This window comes from Strongylocentrotus purpuratus, unplaced genomic scaffold (genome assembly GCF_000002235.5).
Source record: "Strongylocentrotus purpuratus isolate Spur 01 unplaced genomic scaffold, Spur_5.0 spur5_scaffold_19, whole genome shotgun sequence".
NCBI classification, from domain to species: Eukaryota; Metazoa; Echinodermata; class Echinoidea; order Camarodonta; family Strongylocentrotidae; genus Strongylocentrotus; species Strongylocentrotus purpuratus.
Genome location: NW_022145604.1, coordinates 8,073,705 through 8,083,808, shown reverse-complemented (window position 1 = coordinate 8,083,808; position 10,104 = coordinate 8,073,705).

Below are 10,104 nucleotides of genomic sequence, written 5' to 3'. Positions count from 1 at the left end.
ACCAAGATCCATTCCATGATTAAAGAGACAGCCTGAAACAACCACCTTTTCCAAATGAAGGTTTTGTTATGGTGTGTCGCATGTTCAGCCCAAACTACCGTATTATTTGTTGTTGAGTAAAATGTTGTCTCTAAAATAAAGACAAAATAATGCAGCTTTAAATGTAATGTACATACTGCTACATGGAATATATTAATACCTGTTTGATAGTTATAGCATAGCCTTTTCTTATGACGGGATTTGTGTATATTAGTATTTGATTTCAATTGTTTGATCTGATAATATAGAAAATGAATACAATAAAATGTATAAATGCATAATGAAGATAAAGTACATACACAACAGCATGTATGTGCTGCAATAAACGTTATATAAATTTGACTATTATTATTATTTTTGTTATTATTATTATCATTAAGATTATTATTGTTATCATTACAATCATTATCATTATTATTATCATTATTATTATTGTTATTATTATTGATAATATAACTCAGCATTTCCTTTCGTTATATAATGATATATATATTGTTGTTTAATCTGATATAATATTTCGCATACACGTATATACAAGATGTAAAACTGATGTCCTTTTATTTACATCACTGGTTGAGGGTACAGTTATATTTTAGTTCGTCTTGTAACAAAGTAATGATATATCTATTCAGATTTCAAGGTGGTGTGTCCCTCTTGAGGCTGAAAATATAAAGTTAATTGTGTGAATTCTATGTTTAACAAGAGACAATACCAACTAAAAACTCCCCTGAAAAGACTAGAACTGGTAATTGCCTTTATGTGGAATTATACCGACTGTTTATAGCGGGAACTCGTTTCGAACATTTTGCGTAGAACATTCTAGAAAGTGAATGGGTTTGCTTGCATAATTTTAATACTAGGACACTGCAAACGTTTTAATTTCACAGATAGGACATACCTGATATACCGGTATTCATAATTCCCGAACAAAAATTCGATGTTGGCTGCAAAAGGGATACACTACCTTCAACATCTAATGGAAGTACAGTGTACATGTAGAAAGACAGTACAACTTTGTAAGCAGAATATGAAAACTGTATTTGTAGAATATCTTATCTTATCAGCTGGTAGAGTTTAATTTGGAAAACAAAGAATAGGAGTGATGGTGGTATAAATAGTTAGTGCCTGAACGCATGACTTTCTTTTCTGCTTAAAAACTATCAACGTTGCTTGAATTTGTTTAAGACACAAGGAAATAATTATAATTCCTTGCTTGCTTTCATTTGTTCATGTTCGGGAATTTTTCTTCTTTTGTAAGCTTGCTTTCTATTCAGTGACAATGAAACAGTGTAACCGTTTTGTTATCATGGGAAAGGTTTAGATGTGATTATCTTTATCAAAACAAAGAATTCTTGTTCATGATTTGGACTGTTTCTCCAATCCACGGTGTGTATCTCTCTCATGTGTCAGTTTTCTTTCTAAATAAAAGTACCCATCACTCCACGAGCAGCTCCTGGCAGTCTCGTTATTTCGTGTCACAAAGTACCTTCAACATGTTATAACGTATACCTCTCTCTTATCATTTCTATTCTTACATGTTTTAATATACATGTACCAGTATGCCAGTAAGCTTTTCTAGAAATTGTTCTTCCTCTGTCTCCCTCCTCATCAGCTTTCCATCTCTCTTTCTCTCACGCTCCCTTCCTTTTCTTTATTCCCCTCTCTTTATCTCTTTCTCTCTCCCTTCCTTCTCTTTCTTCCTTCTCCTTCCTCTCTCTCTCTCTCTCTCTCTCTCTCTCTCTTTCCCTGTTTATATATATCTTTCTCTCCGTCTCTCTCTATCCCTCTCCGTCTATCCCTCCCTCCATCCCTCCTCACATGTCTATAACATACTAGTATGCCAGTATACAAATACACATACATTGTTCCCATTCTATCTCCCACTTGTTTTAAGAGGGAGACTCAGAAGGAAAAAGGGAGGAAGGGAGAGACAGGGAGATAGAATGAGATAGAGAGAGAGAGAGAGAGAGAGAGGGAGTGGGAGAGAGAGAGAGAGAGAGAGAGAGAACAAAACAGATAGAGAGAGACTGAGAGAAGGCGAAAGGGAGGATAGAGAATGAGGGAGAATAAGGGGGGGGGGGGGGAAGAGAGAGGGAGGCAGTAGGACGGTAGTAGCGGTAGGAGGATAGGAGATGTAAAATGGTATTAGATGAATGATGGTAGTAGAGGTACAGTGGCGGTAGAGATAGGGTGGTAGAATAGGAATAATAATAATAATAATGAATAGGCATTTCTATAGCGCCGTCTATCTAGAAATTATATTCCGAGGCGCATTTATTATAAAGGATGGTAGTAGAGGTAGGATGGTGGTAGAGGTAGGGTGGTGGTAGAAGTAGGACGGTAGAAAGTGTAGAATGGTAATAGATGTAGGGTGGCGGTAGAGGTAGGTTGGTAGTATAAGTAGGTCGGTAGTAAGTGTAGAATGGTAATAGATGTAGGGTGGCGGTAGAGGTAGGGTGGTAGAGGTAGGGTGGTGGTAGAGGTAGGTTGGTAGTTCAGTTAGGGTGGTAGTATAGGCAGAATGGTAGTAAATATAATGGTAACACTACACAGCAATAGTAAAAAAAAAAAAAAGATTTAAAAAAACTGGCCTCAGTTTTCATTTAAACTGTCATCAATAACAAGTGCCAAACTGTTGAAACAATTTTTTTCAAAGCCAATCATAATGCAATGACTTCAGTAGCTTATATCCGATATTCTAACCTTGTCACTCATAGGACGTGTTATGAACCAGGGTCCCGATGTAAGCCTGCTGTTATTCACATTCATATCGTTTTATTCATGAAGTGCACCGGCGCCTATCAATTGTCAAAGTTTGTTCCTTCTTGCCTGCTATACTTCTGCGTTGTATGCATGCATGTAAGTTGCTATTGAAATCGTATTTATGCGTACCAATGCATGAATGCCAAAATATGCAGTAGTTTGAAGTTGGACCAGACGCCATTTTCATTGCATCTGACGCCCTTGTTCTTCTTCGGACAACGTTTTAATTATCGGAAAAGTGTCATGTGGTCAGCATTCTCTGGGAATTTACACCACACAGGTGAGAAAAGCAGCTTATACGTGAATACTGAGTGATATATATTGTGTTTTGCTTTGATGGAATATGAATAATGTGGAATTTTAAACACGGAAGTAGGATAACAAAATGTAAGAGGAGAAATGAATGTATATTGTCACACTATCTAGTACGGGGTGTACTTATTGAGAGTAAGTATTGAAGGCAAACAGAAGAATTTTAAGAAAGTTATCAAACTTTCTGATGTGCTTGAAGCCGAATGAAGCAGTGTATAATAATGATTTCATTATTGAGGGTTCAAAATAAAGTATTATATACCTCTCTTTAGTATGTTGAATAAATCTAGTCATCAGATTGGTCGAAATTGGAATCGTGATTTTAGCCATGCCCGCCTAACGGTCAATAGTTTTTTTTTCAAAGACACCTGCATGCCCGCCTACCGGTCGATAGTATTTTAAAAGATGCCCGTTGCGCGGGGTAACGGGCCGCATAAATATATGATGCTGAGATCCCGATTGGTTTACATGTAATAAGTTTCTTTGTGCGAGCTCGGATACTATACACTGCTTTTTGTCTGCGATTCCCGAATGCCTCGTGCTTTCTCTCAATGATGATGATGATGACAACGATGATGGCGATAACAGTTCATAAGGCGCGATTATTATTATTTATCAAACACCATTTTTGTCTTCCTTTCAATTTATTCTGTCTCCCACCACTATTTGTTTCTTTCTTCTCTGTCCCTCCCCCTCTCTCTCTCTCTCTCTCTCTCTTCTGCCTCTCATCTTCTACTCTTTTTCTTAATTCCCCATCCCTTCTCCTTTCTCACATTCCTTTGTGTGTGTGAGTGTGTCTGCTTATTCTCCTCTCCTGTCTGCCTGTCTCCCCTTCTCTGTGTGCATTGCTTTCCATCTTCTTGTATTATGCAGGTCAATACTCTGATCAGCATGGCTTCCGAACTGAGCGCTGCAGAGGGCGTCTGCGAAGGAGACGAGTGTGAGGCGAATGCATATCTTACTTTCTATGTGAAGGAGAAGAAGAATCTCTGCCTTGACTGCGCCTCCAAAAAGGAATGCATCGGAAAAGCAAGACAGGGTGGGCCTAATCTGTATTGTGAGAAGCATGGTAAAGATATTGATTTGTACTGTAAAACACATGGCGTAGCATTATGTATTTCATGCGTTGTAATAGATCATCATGAAAAGCCATGCGTGCGACAGGATATAGAGGACGCAATCATGGAAAATAAAGCAAAGCTCAACATTCTGAAGGAAAAGGCGATAGAAAAGTTAAAGTTATGTCGAGTCCATGGAAAGCATATTCGTGAGTGTAGACAAACCGCCGACGAACATCTGCAAAGTATCAAAGATGAGGTTGATTCCGTGATCGAAAAGGCGATTGCAAGAGACAAAGTCAGGGAACAGGAGGATGCTGCTAAAATCGACCAGGAGATTGATGGGAAAAACAAAAAACTTCAAGAAAAGATTCAAAAGATCCAGGTTGAAATTCGGAAGAACAATGAGGAGAGAGAGAAGCGACGTGAAGAAAACAACGCAAATGCAGAGAAAAGACAAGAACCAATAAATTATAAACGATGCAAACTTCATGCTGACATTCAGAACATCGCTCAAGAGATCAAGAGAAAGATTGGTGAGGAGGAAAAATCATGGCAAGATGACACAAAAACTACAGAGAAAACGAAAGAGACACTTGACTCGGTACTCGAAGACGATAAAAATATTGTCAAAGACGGGCATCGTGTAAACACATCAGTTAGTGATAAACTAAAAAAGCCACTGAATGAGGATGAGGTGAAAGAAATCAATCGTGTTGTATCAGGTGTGAGGTTTGTGAATGGTGCTGGGAGGGAGATGATGTATGATGGGAGGATTGATGGGTATGAGTGGAAGCTCATTGATACAATCAATGTCAGAGATAAAATCACATACCCGTACATTGTAGGATGCATAGATGAATGCAATGTTATCATCACAGATGGGCTATTAGGTGGCACGCATACATACATGTTAGATTTGAACAATAAACATACTCAGAGAGTTAAAAAAGGTTCTGATACACATTATGTTCGGTCCTGTGCAGTCCTGAATGATGACAGGATAGTATGCGGTAAAGAGTACGGAGGTAGTACAGGAAAGAAGTTGACTGGATGCATCAGTGTGTATGACAGACAGTGGAAGCTCATCAATGACGTCAAAATACCAAGAAACACGGCGGGTAATATCACACGGGTGGATGTTGAAGCTGACCCGGATGGGATGATCATCGCTGCTGAAGTGAAACAGTCTAAGATATACGTCATCAACCCAGCTAACGGTAAGATTATCAATACCATCACGTGTAAAGAGAATATAATGATGCGTGGTATGCCGTCATCAGGTCACATAATTGCTCGTCCCTCACCGCCAGATCGCAGAACGCTCATCATTGACAGAGAGGGTGCCCAAAGGGAAATCCCCCACAATGATGTCATCCTGAATGTCTGCGTTGATCCTAAGACAGACGACCTCTACGTCGTGACATCAGATGAGGATTTCAAAACGTGTGTGATTGATCAGGTGTTGAGTGAGGGTGATGTGGAGAAAAGACTTAGAGTAACATCATTCGCGCTATCAACAAGTCTGGCGAAGGGAAATTATAGGAGGACTCACCTCCTCACGTCTCGAATGATAATGACGTCATCAGGGAAAATGATTGCTTGCGATAGAGACAATATTCTCGTATTCAAAAAGCTATTCAGCCTCTAAACTAATCATAAAACAATCTTTACATTTAATGTTGATCACTACTTTGGTGGAAGAATACTACATGTATTTTATCATTTACCTAATCTCATAAAAATCACAATAAAGAGAAGAAAAATATTTGAAGAGAATGTTGATTCGTAAAAATATTCAGTCAGCAATAATTCTTTCTTTACGTTCCCCTTCTATATCCGTTTCATTCACACCTCTTATTTCCAATATTCCGTATCCGCATTCTGACTATTGAAAAACAATTATTCGTAACAGGTGAATTATATAATTTTAACGAGGCATTTACAAGGATTTGTGCATAAAATTTGGTTGCATTGCGAACATATTTTATTCCGAGGGTACCGTGGACAACAACATCTCTTGGCAGAGTTTTAGTCCCTAAATCCCGGCTCAATACGTTGCGGACGATCCCAATTTAGAGAACAGTGCAGATAATTATTGAAATGGATATACAAAGTGTGGAAGGTCATATTGTTGAAAAATATCTCAGAAAATTTAGGAATATACAAAAAAAAACTCAAGGGGGGGGGGGGGGGGGGGGGCTTAAAACCCAAACACCCCTCCCCCCCCCCCCCTGCGTACGCGCCTGCGTTTACATACCTTGGCAACTGGTGTTTAGTTTTCTTTTCAATTTCATTTATACAATGTATTTTATGTCATGTTCCATTTTTTAAAGTTAACTATTTAAAACAGTCATGACAATTCGTGAAAATGTAACAAAAGATACGTAATAGAACTTTTAACATTATATACATTTATTTGCATTTCGGAGCTTTGCATTCCCGATGTTGAGAGCAGATAGTCTATTCAATTGGAGACGATGTGCTTCCTTGAAACTTTAGTCATGAAAATGAAATCAATGTTTAGTATTTGAATCGTTGGTAAATAAATAGCGTGTTTTGCTTCGTTTTGTATATTCAATCATCTACCACGAACCCATAATCATATACGTTAGTGTAAATATGTAAATACCTACTTGGTTTCATGGTTATGAATATCTGGCGTTAATTCCATTTTAGTATTGGGTAATGGGTCTTGATCAATTCTGACGCAAAGACTTTCGAAAATCAACGGAAGGCAGGTTCATTATCTTTGTCCATCACTTTATGAGAAGGTTGAACATCACCACGATGTACAACGAAATCCGAACATGATTGATATTGGATATACAATAGGACATTGAAATTGCCCCTGAGTTGATAATTACCAACTACTCTGGCGATGGAAACATAATCAAAGAGTTTTTACAACAGAAAGTCTGAAATAACCATCCGTTCCCCCCCCCCCCCCAAAAAAAAGGTTTTGTTATTGTACATCATATGTTTAGTTCGAACTGTACAACTATCCTGATGTATCTAGTCTAAAACGATGTTTGTAAAATAAATCAAATACATAAGATAGTGAAATGCTCATGTGTTATCAATGTATTCATGAATTTCAAAGTAGATATGATAATAATTTATATGTTGGAGTAAAATCGCTGGGAATAATGATTATGTTTTATTTTCATTCTTGGTATATTTGTTCCGATATACTGTTATCAGAAATATAAGTAAAATAGATCCATTTTGGTATAGTGTGAATTCAATCTAAACTGTTTGTTTGTTTGATTCAAAATTTATGATACCAAGGACACGGCGTTACTTTCATATTTTCATGCATAAAATATATATTCCTGTATTGTAAAATATCATTTTGAAGTGTAATGTACTTGTTCTTTTATAGCGTATCTGTAATCGAGTGGAATTGCTCACATTTGGGAAAGATGTCTCATAACGCTTTCCCCGACATGATTTCATATGTTCTTCAATATTTTTAAGCATGCACAGTGTAGTTAAATACGTAATGTCATTGTTTACAAGATATTTTAGTGTTATCATTCCTTGTTTAAATTGCATTTTATCTAGATATGTGATATTATAAGTTGGAGTAAAATCACGTAGACTAAATGTATTATCTATATTCTTGGTTTGTTTGCTTGTTTGTTTGTTTTACCTGACTACTCGGTAATTATTGGCTATTACCTTAGTTGATTGGTTAACCTAGGCAGACTCATTGACCAAGATCCATTTCATGATCAAAGAGACAGCCTGAAACAACCACCTTTTCCAAATGAAGGTTTTGTTATGGTGTGTCACATGTTCAGCCCAAACTATTATTTGTTGTTGAGTAAAATGTTGTCTCTAAAATAAAGACAAAATAAAGACAGCTTTAAATGTAATGTACATACTGCTACATGGACTATATTAATACCCGTTTGATAGTTATAGCATAGCCTTTTCTTATGGTGGGATTTGTGTATATTAGTATTTGATTTTAATTGTTTGATCTGATAATGTAGAAAATGAATACAATAAAATGTATAAATGCATAATGAAGATAAAGTACATACATAACAGCATGTATGTGCTGCAATAAGCGTTATATAAATTTGACTATTATTATTATTTTTGTTATTATTATTATCATTAAGATTATTATTGTTATCATTACAATCATTATCATTATTATTATCATTATTATTATTGTTATTATTATTGATAATATAACTCAGCATTTCCTTTCGTTATATAATGATTTATATATTGTTGTTTAATCTGATATAATATTTCGCATACACGTATATACAAGATGTAAAACTGATGTTCTTTTATTTACATCACTGGTTGAGGGTACAGTTATATTTTAGTTCGTCTTGTAGCAAAGTAATGATATATCTATTCAGATTTCAAGGTGGTGTGTCCCTCTTGAGGCTGAAAATATAAAGTTAATTGTGTGAATTCTATGGTAAACAAGAGACAATACCAACTAAAAACTCCCCTGAAAAGATTAGAACTGGTAATTGCCTTTATGTGGAATTATACCGACCGTTTATAGCGGAACTCGTTTCGAAAATTTTGCGTAGAACATTCTAGAAAGTGAACGGGTTTCCTCGCATAATTTTAATACTAGGATACTGCTAACGTTTTAATTTCACAGATAGGACATACCTGATATACCGGTATTCATAATTCCCGCACAAATTCTACAAAATTCGATGTTGGCTGCAAAAGGGATACACTACCTTCAACATCTAATGGAAGTACATGTAGAAAGACAGTACAACTTTGTAAGCAGAATATGAAAACTGTATTTGTAGAATATCTTATCTTATCAGCTGGTAGAGTTTAATTTGGAAAACAAAGAATAGGAGTGATGGTGGTATAAATAATTAGTGCCTGAACGCATGACTTTCTTTTCTGCTTAAAAACTATCAACGTTGCTTGAATTTGTTTAAGACACAAGGAAATAATTATAATTCCTTGCTTGCTTTAATTTGTTCATGTTCGGGCATTTTTCTTCTTTTGTAAGCTTGCTTTCTAATCAGTGACAATGTAACAGTGTAACAGTTTTTTTTATCATGCGAAAGGTTTAGATGTGATTATCTTTATCAAAACAAAGAATTCTTGTTCGTGATTTGGACTGTTCCTCCAATCCACGTTGTTTATCTCTCTCATGTGTCAGTTTTCTTTCTAAATAAAAGTACCCATCACTCCACGAGCAGCTCCTGACAGACTCGTTATTTCGTGTGTCACAATATGTCTTCAAATGTCATAACATTTACATTTCCTTGTATGTATAGTCTTATATGCCTATTCTATCTCCCACTTTTTTAATCCCTCTCCCTCTTTCTCTCTCTCTTTCTCTCCTCTCCCTCTTTCTTTCTTTCATCCCCTCTCTCTCTCCCTCTCATTCTCTCTTTTCCCTATATTTTGTTCTCTCTTCCACCTCTCTCTCGATATATATCTGTCTCTCCGTCTCTCACCCCCTCTCTCTCTCTTTCTCTCTCTCTATCTCTCCACACTTCCATTATCTCTTTCAGCCTCTGTATCCCAAAGAATGAAACAACAAACAAATCGCAGTGAGATAATTACTGCTTCTGTTGAGAGTCAGAAGGGCATTACTTCAATTCAACATTCATTATGAACACTAGAAGAAGACGTGAATATACAAGTACAATACTATAGTGCGTATTCGTACTTGTTCAATGTCCTACTTTTTGAAAAAAATGAGCCCAAACCTACTTATATAAGTAGTTTTTAATGAAACTGAATTCGTACTAGATCTACAAACGATATCCATAATCTGAATTCGTACATTTTCGAATTGAAATAATTATGGTTCTCAGAAACAGTCCAGGGTTCAAAGTAATCTAATATTCCGTAGAACGTGAGTAAAAATTATAAAAAAATGTTTTTGAGGGTTAAAAGAAGACATTCATTTATCAAACGA